This window comes from Orcinus orca, chromosome 18, assembly GCF_937001465.1.
Source record: "Orcinus orca chromosome 18, mOrcOrc1.1, whole genome shotgun sequence".
Classification (NCBI taxonomy): Eukaryota; Metazoa; Chordata; class Mammalia; order Artiodactyla; family Delphinidae; genus Orcinus; species Orcinus orca.
In genome coordinates this window covers 11,228,390-11,247,763 of record NC_064576.1, presented here as the reverse complement: position 1 = coordinate 11,247,763, position 19,374 = coordinate 11,228,390, and the positions used below count along the sequence as shown (strand labels likewise).

General features: G+C 43.7%; 1 protein-coding gene across 1 annotated transcript in view; it reads right to left on the bottom strand.

The window, feature by feature from the left end:
- Positions 1 to 10,877, bottom strand: part of DOCK9 (dedicator of cytokinesis 9) — a 352,709-nt gene extending 341,832 nt beyond the window's left edge. The window contains exon 1 of the mRNA XM_049701162.1: positions 10,813 to 10,877. The gene's annotated coding sequence lies outside the window, so the exon portion shown is untranslated. The remainder of the gene's footprint in view (positions 1 to 10,812) is intronic.
- Between the last annotated feature and the right edge of the window lie 8,497 nt (positions 10,878 to 19,374).

The following is a 19,374-nucleotide window of genomic DNA, read 5'->3' as shown; positions in this document are numbered from 1 at the left end:
CATCTACAATATGTCGGGCACTGTTCTTAGTCATTTGGATGCATCAGCAAACAGTTCCAAGTCCGTGATACATATTCAAATAGTGGACAGACAAAATATAATCTATTTCTAGAAGAAAATCAGGAGGTGACTGATTATGCTTGATATAAAATAAAGCAAGTTAAGTATAGGGGGAGATGCAGGTGCTGCTATCTTACATAGTATGGTCAGGGAAGCCCTCTCTGAGGAGGTGATATTTGATGGGAAGGATCGAGCCAAGTGGAGATATGAAGGAAGAGGGTAAAGATGTGACGGTGGAATGATCAGCATACAGATGTTATTTATAGTCATGGACTCGGGTGAGAAGGGTTAGAGTATCCAGACAGACAAGTGAGGAGGGCACTCCCAGTCACTCTTCATGTAGAGTCTGCAAAGAGGAAGAGCTGGCAATGGACACCGAGAAGAAGCAACAAGCCAGGGACCTCCCTGGTGGTCCAGCAGTTAAGACTCCATGCTTCCCATGCAGGGGGCCTGGGTTCGATCCCTGGTCAGGGAACTAGATCCCACAAGCCACAACTAAAGATCCCGCGTGCCACAACAAAGAGCCGGTGCAGCCAAAAAAATTAATAAGTATTAAAAAAAAAAAGAAGAAGAAGAAGAAGCAATGAGCCAGATGGGAGGAAAACCAGGAGGGGGATGTCCCTGAAGCCAAGTGAAGAAAGTGTATTAGAAAGGAGGCTTGAGCAAGTGGTAGTCCACACAGAAATAAGCATCAGACTTAAATCCCCACCTCCCCTAACGTGCCAAAACAGGTTCCACTTGACCTACACGTGGAGAGCAACACTTAAGAACTTTTTGAAGGAAACAGAGACAAATATTTTTATGACCTCAGTCAGTGGAAGTATGTCTCTAAAAAGACATAAATAGCACATACCACAGGAGGAAAGAAGAAGACGTTTTATATTTCTGGTCATTAAAAAACAGTATTAAAAAGTAAAAAGACAGAGTGCAAACTGGGAGGAAATATTTGCAGCACATATAATAACCAGAAGCTTCTTAATAATTCAGAATAGAAAAAGAACTCCTACAAATTAGTAAGACAAAGACATATAATGCAATAAAAAAATGCGCAGATGACATAAATAGGCATTTATCATTAAAGGAAGCTTGAATGGGCAATAAACATACGAAAAGATGTTCAACCTCATTAGTAATTTGCAAAAATGCAAATTTTAATCTGCAAAAGATATCATTTTACACCCACCAGATTGGCATAAATTTTAAAATATGACAATACCAAGGATATAGAGATATAGGATATAGAGATAGAGATTGGGAAATATTATTCACCACTGGTAGGAGTATAAATTGGTAAACAACTTTGGGGCAATTTTGGTTTTATCTTATGAATCTGAAAATGCACATACCCTATGGCCCAGTAGTCTCCCTCTAGAGAAACTCTTGCCCATGTGCATCAGGAAGCCTGAACAAGAATAAGAATGAGCATAGAAGCACTGTTTATAATTTTAAAAATTGAAATAATTAATGTCATTAACAAGAGAATAGATCAATAAATTGTGATATAGTCATTGCAGTAGCCAGCCTCCAAGATGGCCACAAATGTCAACTCCCGGCATTCACACGCTTTGAGCTGTCCCTTCCCACACTGAATAGAGCTGAACTGTGGAACCAATAGAATATTTTAGAAATAATAGTGTGTGACTTTCAAGGCTAGGTAATAAAAGTCATCGTGACTTCCGCCTTGCTCTCCTGGATCTTCCTCTTTGGAAGAAGCCAGCTACCATGTTGCATGGATACTCAAGCAGCCCTGTGGTGATAACATCATGGCAAGGAACTGAGGCTGCTTCCAACAACCAGCACCAACTCTCAGTCTCCTGAGAGTGAGCCTCACTCAGTGAGGCTCCTGAGTGAGCCATCTTGCAAGCAAAGTCTCCAGCCACAGTCAAGCTTTAAGACGACTGCATACTTAGCCAATATCTTGACTGCAGTCTCATGGGAGATCCGGAGCTAGAACAACTAGGCTAAGTCTCTCCTAAATTCCTGCCCTACAGAAACTGTTTATTGTTGTTTCATACTTCTGAATTTGGGAGTAATTTGTCACGCAGCAGTAGATAACTAATACAGGCATGTAATAGATACTGCATAGCAGTATAAGTAAGCTGGGGTTACAAGCAGCATCATGAATAAATCTCATAAAAATAATGTGGAGAGAGAAAAAAGTTCCAAAGACATATGCAGTAAGTTTCTGTTGATGTAAAGTTCATAAAACCAAAAATACATACATTGCTGAAGAAATAATACATTGCTAGAGAAATACACATATATAATGAAGCCGTGCAGGATGGCAAGGGAATCATAAGCACAAAATTCAGGAGGATGGTTACGTCCAGGAGACAAGCAATCAGAGAAAGACACACGAGAGTTTCTAGTGGAAGTGCTCTACTTTTTAAGCGACCAATAGGTACATTCATGTTTTATATTAATCTTTATATCTTTTTTAATGTATAAAAAAAGTCACAATTTTTTTTAAAAAAAGGTGGGAATAATTGACTCTCATCAAAACCACTGAGAGTCAATTATGCTGAGGACAAAGGACTGACCGTTGGGTCTATTTTTCTCTTTTTAAAATATACTTATTTATTTATTTGCTTGCACCGGGTCTTAGTTGAGGCGGGCAGGCTCCTTAGCTGCAGCTCATGGGCTCCTTAGTTGTGGCAGGCGGGCTCCTTAGTTGATGCACGTGGGCTCCTCAGTCGTGGCATGCGAACTCTTAGTTGTGGCATGCATGTGGGATCTAGTTCCCTAACCAGGGGTCGAACCCGGGCCCCCTGCATTGGGAGCACGGAGTCTTATCCACTGCACCACCAGGGAAGTCCCTGACTGTTGGGTCTTGCCAGGCAGAGGCCATCAATGACCCTGATGAGCATGATTTCAGTGAATCATGCGTCAAAAGTCTACCTGGAATGGGTTGCAAAGAGAATGGAAGATGAGGAAATGGACACAGCAGGTACCAGCTCTGAGATTTTTCGTAAAGGGGAACAGAAACATTGTGTGGAAGCAGGAGAATAAAAGGATATCTATTTGGGGGCAGGATATTTTTAAAGGATCTAATGAGAAGTGGAAAATTGTTGTTTCAAGAGAAAGTAAGAACTGTGTCTATTCTTGGATATTTGGGAGATAATGAGATACAGTTCAAAAGTGAAGGAGTTGGCCTTAGATGAGAGTACAAGAACGGTATATTGATATTATTCACAGGATACTGGTGGTACCAAGGCTGGGTGGGCAGCAGCCTTCATACTGCTGCTGAGAATAGAATACACAGACTTACATGGTCTGAATTAAGGTCAGATTATTGGTGACGGGGAAAACATCAAACCATCCCTGGTATCTTAGGACAGGGATAAAGACAAAACTATGAAGCAGATACATTGTTTCCAGGATCCATCTTTTGATTATTCCTTTGTCCCTATGGTCCTCTCTCCTTTCCTTTCTTTTCAGATTCTCTTCCCAGTCACAAACTTTCAGAATCTCATCTCAGTTAGTGAAATCACATATAAGAAGTAGCAAGTTCACATGGCTCCCTTTGGGGGAGCTTTGGCACTTTAATTCAATTCCATAGTTAAATCTGAACATAGTTGAAGTGGAATTCCATAGTTCCAGGGTTTTTTTGTTTGTTTTTTTTGTTTTTGTTTTTTTGCAGTACGCGAGCCTCTCACTGCTGTGGTCTCTCCCGTTGAGGAGCACAGGCTCCGGACGCGCAGGCTCAGCGGCCATGGCTCACGGGCCCAGCCGCTCCGCGGCATGTGGGATTTTCCCGGACCGAGGCACGAACCCGTGTCCCCTGCATCGGCAGGCGGACTCTCAACCATTGCGCCACCAGGGAAGCCCCATAGTTCCAGTTTTGAATCTATAGGTCCCTCCTCCTCCTAACATTGTGTGACTCCATGAATTTGAAGTTCTTAGAACAAGTTAGTGGACATTGTCTCCACCCAATTCAAATCAATCTGGAAGGTATTAATATTATACTTTAAATGATGAAGTGTGAGACCCAGTTATGAGGGAGCCACCCTTCTTTTATTGTATAGGTATAGTTATATGTGTCCACTGTGTGTGTCCTGTGGTCATGATATTATACAGTTGGACCAATGTTAGGGCTGGAGCCAACCATCTCTATACTCAGGAACCACACCTGAGAATGGAAGGTAGGGATGGAAGGGGAATCCTTTCATGATGTCAAATACCCGGGAGAAAGGTAAATCTTCCAGGCCAGAAACTAGAATGGGGAGGGAGGCTGTAAGTGATGAAAAGAGACCTTTTCTTTTGGGTTAAATTACAAAGAGGTCAAGGTGTCCAGGAGGAACCTGGTGGTGGGAAATCAGCTGGGACCACCTAGAGAGACAAGCCAGGAGCACTCTCCTTTTGGGACCCCATGTGCAAAGGCAATGGAACCTAAGCCTTGAGGACAAAAGGAAAGCTGTGGTGGCCTTAGAGATTATTTCTAACGCAGACTGTATTTATATTCCTCGTATTCCCTGTTCATCTTCACTAGCATCCAGTGAAATCTTTCTGGGTCTAGCCTGTCTCAGCAATAATGGTATCTAACTTTACTGAGTACGTACTGTGTGCGAGAGACTGTATAAAGTCACCTGACAATGTGACTCCATGGGTTAGGGAACACTCAAGGGACAGAATTAAAGCCCCTATAGACTAGCCACGCCAATGCACCAGATTCTAATTCTAGGACTAAACTTCAGAGGCACTGGTGCTTCCTTACACAGGGGATGTGAGATCCAAATAGCAGAGGATATTGCACCTGAGAGTTGAGAGAAACTGATGACGTCAGAACTCGGAAAAGCTGTGATGGGAAAAGGCGGTGCAAGAAGATGTATTCAAAGGGAGACAATGAGAAACGGTGCTGAAAACAACGGTTCCAGGGAACAAAGTGTAGAGAGAGGATGTTCAGGGCAGGAGTGCGTCACATACATAAGTGGAACAAGCATTATCCTCCTAACAGCACTAGGTGTTTGAAATTATACATTGGTTGCCTGCATCTTTTATTTGTAATATCTAATCTGCGGTACTAAAATCTAGTTTGGCAGTAAGTAGCTTCCGTTTTGTCAAGAACCGCTACCTTAAACAAACCATTCTACATTCACCCAACCAGTTTTGGGGGCACCAGAAACATTTTGCTGGTTTTAAGGTATTTTAAAAGGATTGTTTTATTATAGTTCTTGTAATTGGATCTTTTATCTCTGCTGCTTCAAATTCATCTAGACTAGATGAACGGACTAGAATCCGTTCCAGTGTCCTAAAATGAAACGAGGTCAGTCCAGGTGAAATTTTTGTTCTAAACATTTCAAAGTTTCTATTCTTGTTCCATCGGTTGGGGTTTGAAGTGTGGGGACCTGTGGGCTTTTTTTTTTCTTTCTTTTTTTTCATGTCATAGGTCAGAAACTGCAGCATTTTTCTACCTCTGAGGCAGACAGAAGAAAGAAAAATGTGACACAAGTTTGGACCCAGCTGCCTCCACTGAGGGGCAGGGTCGTTTCTTGGCCCCAAAGTGTATCTGGTCATGTTCCTTCAAAGTGTCCCCTGGTCATGACTTTCTGAAATGGACATGAGATAACCATGGACCAGGGTGAGGGTAGCGATGAAGATCACAGAGCAGAGAGAAGCATGGGAGCAGAATTCCTAGCAGGAAACTGAACTGGCCACACTGGCTATAGCTGGCTTGCAGCAGGGCGAAAGCACTCCTATGTGAATTCAGGTTAATTGCTGCTAAAATTATACCAGATTTCTTTTTACTCTTTATTGTCATAAGAAAAAAATCTGGGAAATTCTGCAGTTAATTGCTTGATGAACAAAAATACAGCCTGTCAAAAAGTAAGTCTTTAGCACTCGCCCTCAGTAAGTCCTGTGACAGTGAGTTTTCTCCACCAGCAGACTCAGGCCTGCCCAGTTTCTGAGCCAACATCTATGAGTGTAGGAGTACATCAGTCTATCTTTCCTCACTTCCAACACCGTCACTACCAGGCCAGGTCAAGACTCTGGTACACTGTTAAAGGCCTGGTATTTCCCGTGTGGAGTAGAGGCCCTGTTACAGACTAAATTGTGTCCCCTTCAAAATTCATGTGTTGAAGGTCTAAATTCCAGTAGCTCAGAATATGACTGGATTTAGAGATAGGGCTTTTAAAAATGTAATTAAGATTAAACAAGGTCGGGGAAGGCAGGGAGGGACAAATTAGGAGTTTGGGATTAACATATACACACTACTATATGTAAAATAGATAACCAACAAGGACCTACTGTATAGCACAAAGAACTGTACTCAATATTTTGTGATAACCTATAAAGGAAAAGGAAAAGAATCTGAAAAAGAATATATATATATATACACACACATATATATATCTCTGAATCACTTTGCTGTATACCTGAAACTAACACAACATTGTAAATCAACTATACTTCAATTAAAAATTAAGATTAGGATTTCCCTGGTGGCGCAGTGGTTAAGAATCCGCCTGCCAGTGCAGGGGACATGGGTTTGATCCCCAGTCCGGGAAGATCCCACATGCCACGGGGCAACTAAGCCAGTGAGCCACAACTACTGAAGCCCACGCACCACAACAAGAGAAGCCACTGCAATGAGAAGCCTGTGCACTGCAACGAAGAGTAGCCCCCGCTTGCCACAACTAGAGAAAGCTTACACGCAGCAAAGAAGACCCAATGCAGCAAAAAATAAATAAATAAATAAAGATTAAACAAGGTCATTAAGGTGGGCCCTGACCCTAACAAGATTAGTGTCCTTATAAGAAGAGGAGGTTAGGACACAGACATACACAGGAAAAAGACCACTGAAGACACAGGGAGAAGGCAATCTTTATAAGCCAGGAGAGAGGTCAGAAGGAACCAACCCTGCTGACACCTTGACCTTAAGATTTCCAGTCTCCAGAACTGTGAGGACACAAGTTTCTGTTGTGTTATGCCACCCAGTCTGTGGCGCTTTGTTATAGCAGTCCTAACAAAGTAATACAAGCCCCAAACGTTCGTTCCACCAAGTAATATCTGTTTTCTTGTCCTCATTCAACAAGCCAACATCAGTGGCCTTCTGCGAGGATCACTCTGTCCTGAACCCACCACTTAAACTAGGGGTTGGCAAACATTTTCTGTAGAGGGTCAGATAATAAAAAGTTTAGGCTTTGAATGTGAAGAAGCAAAAGAGAGAATGTTATGTAGCTGCTTATATAACCATTTAAAATGTAACCACTTATACCTGTACACCTACATTCATAGCAGCGTTATTCGCGAAAAGGTGAAAACAACCCAAGTGGCCATGGGTGGATGAACAGATAAGCAAAATGTGATCTATACACACAATGGAATAGCCTTCAGCTTTAAAAAGGAAGGAAATTCTGACACACGCTACAATATGCATGAACCTGGAGGACGTTACGCTGAGTGAAATAAGCCAGACACAAAGGGATGAATATTGTGTGATTCCACTCATATGAGGTACTTAGAGTAGGCAAATTCGTAGAGACAGAAAGTAGAATAGTGGTTGCCGGGGGCTGGAGCGGGGAGGGGGGATGGGGAGTGATTGTTTAATGGGTACAAAGTTTCTACTGGGGATGATGAAAAAGTTCTAGAAATGCTTAGTGGTGATTGTTGCCCAACATTGAGAATGTACTTAATGCCACTGAATTGTACACTTAAAATAGTTAAAATGGCAAATTTTATGCTATGTATAGTTTATCACCAACACAAAACGGCTATCCCACCACTCAAAATGCAACCATGGGGAAGTGGGAGTGGGTGCAGGTGGGTAGGAGGAGAAGCAGATTGGCCCATAGGCTGTAATGCGCCTACTCCTACCCTACACTGTTTGGTTAGGGCTCCGCCTCTATCTCTGTTCCCTGAGCGACAAGCATGAGACCTGCTCTAGAGACAGATCACCTGGAACCATCAACATCTGTCATTAAGTATTATGACCACTGTCTGGAATGACCTCTTACTTTGCCCCTTCTAGATCGTGCCCTTTGGATAAGAAATCAAGCCCAAATTTATCATGTTCCTTTAGACATTCCTGGCTACTCACTTCTGGGGGTAACCCTGCACCTGGAAGGCCCCCCGATACCAGGAGCTCGGGGTCCTCTTTCTCCATCAGCCTGTGCTGCTGACATCTCTGCGTGCCTTGGCGCCTAATCCACCGAGGCTATGGATGGAGATGGTTGAAGGATACAAACAAGTTAAACACGATTCTGCTTAATCGTAACAGGACCCGAAATAAGAAATAGCTGAGTTTGCTGCCTACTATAGTAGAGCTATGCTGGTTAGGCTCGGTATCTCTGAGCAGAGTACAGGGTTGGCTTATGTAGGGTTTGGGGAGCATGGAGCTCGGGGATTGGGAGACTTTCAGAGGCATAAGCGGGTTGACATCATCTGTAGGAGCGTGATTGCTCGCTGAGCTATTGTTGATTGGTTGGCACTGGTGTATTTATTAAAGTGAGTTGATCTCTGATTGGCTGATTTTCATAAGCTAGGGGTTGAACTGATTGATTAGCTTGTACAAGTGTGTCACTGAGGCAAGTTGTCATTAATCGATTAAAAGGATGTAAAACTAGTTCGTTGGCTACTTGTTACCATGGTTGCAATCATTTTTTTCCTAGGTTGGTGGGAAATTTTTAATTTTCATATATTATCTGTGTAGCTGTCTCTCCAGCCTTTAAAAATTTGCCTTATAGGGAAGCGCAGTGGCGCAGTGGTTGAGAGTCCGCCTGCCGATGCAGGGAACACGGGTTCGTGCCGTGGTCCGGGAAGATCCCACAGCCGCGGAGCGGCTGGGCCCGTGAGCCATGGCCACTGAGCCTGCGCGTCCGGAGCCTGTGCTCTGCAATGGGAGAGGCCACAACAGTGAGAGGCCCGCATAAAGCAAAAAAAAAAAAAAAAAAAAAAAAAAAAAAAAAAATTGCCTTATCTTCCATGGCAAAGAATGTTAATTGCCAGAATTCCCTGGTGGTCCAATGGTTAGGACTCGGCACTTTGCCGCGGCCTGGGTTCAATCCCTGGTTGGGGAACTAAGATCTCGCATGCCACGTGGTGCAGCTGAAATAAAAAAGAATGCTAATTGCCTAGGTAATATCCATTCTCCCCTTCTTCCTTACTAACAGAACCCTGTTTTTGTCAAGTGTAACAATGTTCCCAACAGTACCTTCCCCAGACAACTGTGCCGATTGGGTTGAGCCCGTGACACAATCCTAACCAATGAGCTATGAGCAGAGGCGCTGGGTGCCCTTTGGGAAAAGCTCCTTCAAAGCCGAGCAGAGTCGGTGGGCATGCCCCGTCTCTCCTTCCTGACTGAAAGGGGGTCATGCTGGCCTGGGGGGCAGGTGCCATCTTGGATCCATGGAACTACAGCCATAATGATGGCAGATAGGAAGAGAGACGGAAAGAGACCCTGAATATGGTGGAGCTATCATATCAGCTCTGGACCGCCTGCCTCCCGTCTTGCAGGTGTGTGAGAAAAATCAAACCTCTATTTGGTTCAGCTACTGTGAGTTTTCTATTAAGTGTAGCTAAACCTATTCTTATTTGATAAACCTGCCCTTTTGCTTTCCTTATGCTTCCCCTCACAATCATTATCAATGGCTCCCATGTGGCTTCACTGGATAGCAGAGTGCTCAGCACATCACACGATACACTCTCAGTATATATTTGTCGAGTGTGCAATTCCCAGATGAGGTTTTTGTGCTTCCAGATACGAGGCAAAAAGAAGTACAAAACATCATCTACAAAGCAATCTTGCCAAAAATATTTAACGTGAATCCAATCATGAAGAAACTATTAGACAAACTGCATGGGAGACGATCTAAAACAACTCACCTGGACCTTCCGAAAAGTTCCACGTGATAAAAACAATAAGCAAGAAGGCGGGAGGGAGGATTATTCTAGATTAAAAGAGACTAAACAAACATAACAACCCAGCGCAATGCATGAATATCATTAAATCCTGGATCAAACAACAAAAGATATCTGCATCACCCAGTATACCTGGACTTACCTGCCAGAAATCCCGGAGGCAGCCACAGTGGCCTATGTGGTATGGAAAGGGCACTTTTCAAGGGATAGATTCCCCTCTCAGAACCCCAAGCAGATGACTCAGATCAAGAGAGAAATTTGGAGAGTTATTTAGTCCAAAAACCACTCAGGTAGTTGAGATAGGAATCCAGGAGTTTCTTTACCATTCTAAGCATCAATACAGCCAGAGAGGCTGAGGAAAACTCTGAAATCTATCAGGGATGCTCCTGCAGGGATTGAAAGGCCATTGTAACCAACATATGATAATCTTGCCACAAGCCTTGGAAGCCACCAGGGCTGCTCTGGGGATGCTCATTAGGGGTGTAGCAAAACTCAGCCACTTGCAGTGGTTAAGAATCTGCCTGCCAATCCAAGGGACACAGGTTCAAGCCCTGGTCCAGGAAGATCCCACATGCCACGGAGCAACTAAGCCCGTGCACCACAACTACTGACACCCGTGCGCCTAGAGCCCATGCTCCGCAACAAGACACTGCAATGAGAAGCCCGCGCACTGCAACTAGAGAAAGCCCGCACTCAGAAATGAAGACCCAACGCAGCCAAAAATAAATAAAATTTTTTCAAAAAAGAAAATGTTTAAAAAAACAAACCTCAGCCACTGCTGCCACTCGCTGTAGCAAACCTGGTGTGGTGCTAGGGCTGAAAGAGGGGTGTGCTACATAAAACAATAGAAGCATTATTAATGCATAAAGTAACGACTGTGAAATGCCTTCTTACCGAGAGGGAGAAAAGCTGCGTCTCCTACCTGAGGACCAGGTATCAGTGAGACAACGCAAGACCAGGGGATCCACTAGGGGGCGGTAGAGTCCACTGGTTAAAGGCACAGCCTGGAATCAGAGAACCCCATCAGTCCTGGCTTCTCCACTTCGCAGGTAGGTGACCTAAGGCTGGTCACAAGCCCTCTGAGCTTTAGTTTCCTCATCTGTGAAATGGAGATGAGAACAGTGTCTACAACAGAGGTTTGCTGTTGATAATAAATGTGCCTGGCATACTGTAAATACCCAATTCATATTAGTTATTATTCATTATTTACAATAGCCAAGGTATGGAAGCAACCTAAGTGTCCATCAATCCATCAACAGATGAATGGATGAAGAAGATATGAGATACACACACACAAAATGGAATACTAGTTAGCCATAAAAAAGAATGAAATTAGGTATAAAATAAGCTACAAGGATATATTGTACAACATGCGGAATACAGCCAATATTTTATAATAACTATAAATGGAGTATAACCTTTAAAAATTGTGACTTGCTATATAGTACACTTATAACTTATATAATATTGTACAGCAACTATATTATACTTCCATAAAAATAATAAATAAAAATAGCCAGTGGTTTAAAATAAAATTTAAGTGTTGTAAAAATAAAGTATTAATCCAAACTTTAACTGCAAAAAATGTATATATTAGTCATTATTTTCGTTCACTGAACTAACACATCGTTCACAGGAAAACTAGAAGGGAAGGCTGCACCTGCACATACGCATCTGGGTAGGAGGTGGGTGTGCAGCAGAGCAAACGAGGACAAAACCCGTTGGAACTTACGACGTAAAGTCTGGAAAATGCTGCTCATGAAGGTGAGTTGAGGAATGAATCACTGTGGGAAGATGCAGACCTGTGACACATCAGGTGAGGGGTGCCCACCCAGAGCCCCCAGCTGGAACCTTTTAGTTCCTTTTTAAAAATATATAATTGTGGTAAAATACACATAACAAAATTCACCACCTTAACCATTTTTAAGTTGCATTTAGTGCATTCACACTGTTGTACAACCATCACCACCATCCACCTCCGGAATACTTTTCATCTTGTAAAACTGAAACTCTGCACCCATTAAACAACAACTCCCCATTCCTCCTGCCCCTGGCAACCACTGTTCTACTTTCTGTCTCTATGAATTTGACTACTCTGTACTCTAGGTGCCTCATATAAGTGGAATCACAATATTTGTTTGTAACTGGCTTATATAATGGCCTCAAGGTTTGTCAGTGTTGTGGTATGTCAGAATATTTTTCCCTTTTGAGGCTGAATTCCATTGTATGTATATATGACACCTGGTGTCTCCATTCATCTGTCGATGGATACTTGTAACCCTTTTTTAGTTCTTTTTGAACTAGATAGTCCATCAGGAATTTTCTGGGGACAGGGGACAACAACCAAGGGAACCAGCGGCTGAGCCCTGGGATGAGAAGAAAGCTCCAATTCAGCAAGAGGCTGTAGAAATGATTCTCAGACAAGGGAGGAAAGAAATTCAGCCAGTATACATGTGTGTATAGTGTATAGTTTCTAAATGTCACCATATAGTTGAGGACTGGCTTCCCCATGATGGTCATTGCCTCTCAGCTCCAAACTCATGCTTGGCTTCATGATGCTGGGCTGAGATTCTGCAAACCACACTTTGGGCTCTAACAATTAGGGATGCAGCAGGAAGGCTGCAAGCCTGGAGGAAGAAGGAAGGACTTGCAACGTCCTTTCTGCTTGTGGTTCTTCAGAGCAACACCCCGGCAATGCCTCTTCACCCGGCAGGGGCTGTGCCTTCCTGTAGCAACAAGGGAATCCAGCTTCCATTTGTTCCAACACTTGCAGGGACAGTGTCATTGCTCCCTGACCATCACCAGCCAGCCAGCACCCACTTCTCAGAGGACTGGGTCCCGGTCCCGTGGGACCACTTCTGCACGGTTTAAGGTTTTAGTAATTCCACCCACCTGCCTTGGTTTGCCCAGCCCAAAAGGTGGTAGCCACCTCCTCTGTGATATCTTGGCATAAAGTTATAAAAGTTCTCTTTTAACTTTAATGTAGTTAACAGTTCTTCACATTTAGTTCTCTCTTTTCACATTGCTTTGGGTTTTGTCTCTCGACTAGATTAAAATTGATGCACCCCCAACCACTATCTCAAAACTTTAATGGCCTCCCAGGCCCCGTGTTTAAGCCTAAACCCTTCACTCTAAGTAAGAATGACCCGGCCTCCCTTTTCATCCAGAAAATTAAAGCCATTATAAGTGACCTCAAACATGCCCCCATGATCTATAAAAATGTCTATGGCCAATTTTCTCTTCTTCAGTCTCAAAAGATAAAGCATTTTCTTCCTATTTAATCCCAAATCTTCCAAGGGTGCTTTTGAGCCCAACTCCATCCCACATTCTCGGGGCTCCTACTCTGTCCCTATATCCTCTCTCCAATTCTTAGCAGGCTCTTTTCTGTAGTCTCCAGGGAGCTGAGTAAGGACAGGTCAAAGGACTGGTAGGTACTTCTCTTCCTCTCTCCTGTTAACCACATCCATGTTTTCCCCCATTGCATGTCCACCCCCCAAGTCTGAATTTCTGGACAAGTTCTGCATGCCCAGCACCCAGCACAGCGTCTGGCAAGGAGTAAAACCCTGGGTTATGAGTCAAGTCCATCTCACCTGCCTTCGCTAATCAAGGTCGTTTTAAGTCTTGCGTGGCCTCCAAGCTGTGTGTAGCCTAAACAATAAGATGTTTGCCAGAGTTCTGTTCCAGAAACTTGGAGTCAGCTGTGTCTACTTCGAGCTGAGCTGGTTAAGACCGGATGGGACCATGGACCCTCCAACTGGGCATGCGTGAGTGTCCTCCGGGTGACCTTTTGAACACACGGAGGCCTGCAGCCTAGTTACGCCTGCGCAGAAGGATGGTTACCGCACCTTTTCCCAATCACCTTTCTCCAGGCTCCCCACGCCTCAGCCCGCCCTGCTTCTTTATTCGTTATCCCATGCATACCCTGAGCCCCTTCCCTTTAGGGAGGCAGATTTGAGATTTGTTTCCTAGCTTGGCTGCCTTGCGACTAAACCCTCTCTTTGCTGCAGACCTTGGCGCCTCAGCGTTTTAGCTTGCTGTGAGTTGGGTAAACCAGCTTGCTTCGGTAACAGGAGGAGGCTGCAAGATGACACTCAGTGTTTGCTGAATGGGTAAGATCAACAGAGGAGTCACCCCTTACCTGCTTGCTGAAGGGATCACTGAATAGCTGGGATTCTGTAGCTAGAGCTCATGGCACACCTTAGGGCCATGTTTCTCCCAGTGTGGCCCTTGGACCACCTGCACCAGAATCACTTGGGGATTTTGCTAAAAATGCTGATTCAAAAGTCACGTGGCGGGGGGAGGGGTCAAAGTGACAGGAGCCAAAACAAAGCAGTATTGGGTTATAACCCAAAGTATAAAATAAATATCCGTGAGTCCATACTGATGTAAATAAATGGTTGAGTAAATAAACAGGGAGAAGAGACAAATCTTCTGTGCAGAAGAATTCCAAATAATTTCTGTGGATCCTCTGTCCCCAACAAGATGGAGCTTAACTCCCGCCTCAAGTGTGGGCTGCACATAGCGGCTTCCTTTCAAAGAGGACAGTATGAAAAGGCGTGTGTGTGTGTGTGTGTGTGTGTGTGTGTGTGTGTGTGTGTGTGTGTGAAAGAGAGAGAGATTAATTTGACAGTAGAGAAACCAGACTAACACAACCTCACCCAGGTGATCAAGGTCAACACAAACAGTGAGGAGTCAGATTGACAGTATGTATACTTGGTATGAAGTGATGAAAATGGCATTTTACCCCTGGGTCTTCCAACAATCAATCCATGACCTCAATCTTAACATGAGAAAAGTATCAGGCAAGTTCCAATAAAGGAACTTGACCCTACTCCTGACCCCTACCTGACCCTACTCCTCAAAATTTTCATGGTCATCAATACAAGGAAAATCTGAAAAACTGTCACAGCCAAGAAGAACCTGAAGAAATGCGACAACAAAATATGATGTGCTATCCTGGATGGGATCCTGGACAGAAGAGGACAATAGTTAAAAAGGAAATATTATGAACTAAAGTATGGACTTTAGTTCATAATAATGTATCAATATTGGTTTGCTAATTGGGACAAATACACCACAGTAATGTAAGATGTTAATAACAGAAGAAACTGGGGGTGTAGGGCTTATGGGAATTCTTTGTACTATCTTCTCAATTTTTCTGTAAATCTAAAGCCTTTCTAAAAAATAAGGTCCATTGAAAAATGTTTGGTTCTTTAACAAATGCAAATTCCTGGGCCTCCCTTCAGAATCTCAGGTAATGGGCCTCAGGACTCTGCGCTTTAAACAAGCATCTTGTTGGTTTTGTACACACAATTCTGAAAACCAGCGTCTTAGAGACTCTCTGCTCAGAGGTATCGAGGCTCCTTGCTTGTTGTGGTTTGGACCCATGCCACTGTGTTGCACAACCCCCAGGTCATCATTGGTACTGTGACCAAACTTACAATGTTAATGGCACCTGTGGAGTGGACACCATGCATTTTCATCTGCTGCAGGCCTTCCTTTGGCCCACAGATATCAATATGAGCCAACAGTTAACAGCTGGGAAATTCTTCATCAAAGCCCAAAGCCCTGGGCTGCATTTCTGAATCCCCCCAGTCCCTTCTGGCATTTTCTCATAGGGCTCAGAGTGGCTCAGCTCTTCAGATGGGATGTGTGCTGATCAGTTCCACACATTCTCTACCACACCCTATTGTTCCTCACACTTTAAGAGCTGTTATTATCATGACTGTGTTGTTGACTTTTTAAAAAAATTTTTATTTATTTATTTATTTATTTTTGGCTATGTTGGGTCTTCGTTTCTGTGTGAGGGCTTTCTCTAGTTGCGGCAAGCGGGGGCCACTCTTCATCACGGTGCGCGGGCCTTTCACTGTCGTGGCCTCTCGTTGCAGGGCACAGGCTCCAGACGCGCAGGCTCAGTAGTTGTGGCTCACGGGCCTAGTTGCTCCACGGCATGTGGGATCTTCCCAGACCAGGGCTCGAACCCGTGTCCCCTGCATTGGCAGGCAGATTCTCAACCATTGCGCCACCAGGGAAGCCCCTGTATTGTTGACTTTTTACAGAAAAAAAAAGTTTTCTGTATCTGGGTCACGCTCAAAAGTGGGAAAATGAAAGATAAATGAAGTGAGCCTGTGTCCTTAAAAACTGGAGGAGAGCATCTTTACCTGTGTAGGTAGGAGAATCTTACTGCCTGATTAACATACAAGCTAAGTATGTCTGTTGATTGCTTATGTCCAGCCTTTTCCTTCAGTGATGGCCCATTTGGACCTCAGGCCAGCAAGAGATGCTGCAGCGATAAACAGACTGAAGGTGGATCATAGAGGAAGAAGGAGGGGGAGAATGACTCTTCTCTCCCCTCTGTTTTTGCATGCCCTGGGAACACAGCGGGGAGAGCAACTCGACTCCCCAGAGAATCAGGATCTGGCGGAGCTAAGCCAGAACCTGCATTCCCAGGTCCTTTGTCAGATGGCGTGATCATACCGTTCTGGTCCTTTATTTCTAATTACTATTTTAGGAACAAACTGTCTCATGAGTGCCCGGGCACAAATAGGCAGACTCGATTTTGAGAACTGTTTCAGCCTCCTTGCCAATGTTCAGAGTATAATTATGAAAATGACAGTGATAATAATTGCAAGAAATTACTACAGGCAGGATCTGTTCAAAGTGGTTTTTCTTTCTTTTTTTTTAAATTTTTATTTATTTTAAGTTTGGCTGTGTTGGGTCTTTGTTGCTGCACATGGGCTTTCCTCTGGTTGCGGCGAGCGGGGGGGCTACTCTTCGTTGCGATGCGCGGGCTTCTCATCGTGGTGTCTACTCTTGTTGCGGAGCACGGGCTCTAGGTGCGTGGGCTTCAGTAGTTGTGGCTCGCGGGCTCTAGAGCACAGGCTCAGTAGTTGTGGCGCACAGGCTTCGTTGCTCCGCGGCATGTGGGATCTTCCCAGCCCAGGGCTCGAACCCGTGTTCCCTGCATTGGCAGGCAGATTCTTAACCACTGCGCCACTAGGGAAGCCCTCTTTCCTTTTTTTTTTTTTTTTTTTTAATGTATTAACTTATTTAATGCCCAGAAGACCCCTAGAGGCAGATACTATTATACCACCATTCCCTGTTTATGGATGAGAAAATGAGGTGTGGAGAGTCAAGCAGACCTACCTGGGGGTCTACACTAGTTGAGAGTCCAGCTGGGATTTGAAGCCAGGCTCCCGGCTCTGAGCATTAGACCACCGCAATGTACTACCCTGTTCAACTCCCAAAAGTTGAACAGATACCTAGAGTTGTTCAACTCTTACAGTATATCAAGATGCTAGAGGACATAACTACCTATTTATATTTTAAGTACATAACACATTTGTGTTCACGTTTTAAGATGATGAAGAACATGCAGTGTATGGTAACAGTATACAGATCATTTCCTTAAATAGAATCGTTGATTAAAAGCCCTGGACTTTGTAAATCTGGCATGACGGATTGTTAGCTGGAGTTCCTATAAACTACTGGTTGGTGGTAGGGGGAGCAGTTGTTCTGCTGTGAATTTGCTTGGAATAATTTTTTTAAATGATACCTTTTGTGTTAAAACTTGAGGTAAACTATTTTCTTTATCCACCCAGCTCTTGAGTTGACTGGCAGATTGTATTAGAACTTCTTTTCCTTTCCTTTAGGAAGTCTGGAGTAAGGGATTAGACCTTGTCAGTTATCATCAGAAATATATCACGATCAATGATATTTTATGCCTCTCTTTTATATGTAGAGTATTTTCATATACCATTTGAACTCCACGGTGTAAGAATAATATGGAATATTGGAGAGGAATTTAAAAAAGAATAAAAATGATCAAAGGGTTAAAAAGTTATAGAAATATTTAGTCTGGAGAAGAGGAGGCTGAAGGTGTTTGAAAAACTCACTTCAAAAATGACTAAGGAAAACAACCCAATCCAAAAATGGGCAGAAGACCTAAATAGACATTTCTCCAAAGAAGATATACAGACTGCCAACAAACACATGAAAGGATGCTCAACATCATTAATCGTTAGAGAAATGCAAATCAAAACTACAATGAGATATCATCTCACACCAGTCAGAATGGCCATCAACAAAAAAATCTAGAAACAATAAATGCTGGAGAGGATGTGGAGAAAAGGGAACACTCTTGCACTGCTGGTGGGAATGTGAATTGGTACAGCCACTATGGAGAACAGTATGGTTAAAAAACTACAGTATGGTTAAAAAACTCCTTAAAAAACTACAAATAGAACTACCATATGACCCAGCAATCCCACTACTGGCCATATACCCTGAGAAAACCATAATTCAAAAAGAGTCATGTACCAAAATGTTCATTGCAGCTCTATTTACAGTAGCCCGGAGATGGAAACAAAGGCAGTGGTTTATTAAAGGGCACTCAGCCAGATGGACATATGCTCGTAGGCACGATCAAGGTCAGTGTCAGGATCCCACCACTCCTGTGGGCATCCCTTCCTCCCTGGAGTCAGGCTCCCTCATGCAGGGTCCACCTGAGTCCCAGTCTGTCCAACTGGCATGTTTGCACAGGTAAAACCTCCTTGGCCTGCACACAAGGACAGACTGCTATCAGCTAGTTCAGAAAACGCAGGTCTTTATTCTTTCATATCTTTTTGGCCATTGGTAGGGTACTTGTTGCTGAATAATTTCCTTATAAATAAATCCAGCAGGTATAAGGACATAAATACTTGCCAAATCAGAACAATCACCTCACTTTAACATTTTAACCAACACCAGTTTCTAAACATACATATTATCATTGAAACAATATAAAGGAGAATGTTAAATGTCCTTGTTTATGTAGTTCTACCAGTAGACTCTATGAGACTCTCCTAGAACATAATTTATCTTACAATGACTTTGGAAATCCTTTGTCCATACCCGGTGGAGGAAGGGGAATGGAGGGAAGGAAGGGAGGGAGGGAAGGTGGGGTTATCTTGAAACCTACCTGGGATTTATTTTAATCAGGTATGGTATGGTGACAGCCACGGAGACAGCTGCCTTTGAAGAAAAGTTTATTACTACAATTCCCACGAGGAGGGGGACCCGCCACTCAGGCCCACAGCGGGAAGTACTAGGGTCAGTCAGGAGGTAGAAGGAGCGGGGAGAGAGCATGGTCTAGAGCCTTTACTGTGGTTTCTGTTGGGAGGAACAGGCGAAGAAGGGTGGGCAAATTTGAGCAAGTTTAGAATTGGATGGTTTGAATACTTTGGGCAAGCTCTGAGCAATAGGGGTGATCTCTAGTTGTATATTACCTGGCCCTGGGGTAATCAGGGCAGGGGAAGATTGCTTTTGGGTATGAGAGTTAGATACAGGAGGGGCCCGAGAGTGAGGGCTTCTGCCTGGTTGGTTTGCGTATGAAAGGCATGCTCCCAGGCAAGTTATTCACCATCTCTGGGAATCAGTAGCCCTTAGAGAAGCAGTCTTTCCAAGCCCCAGGATGTT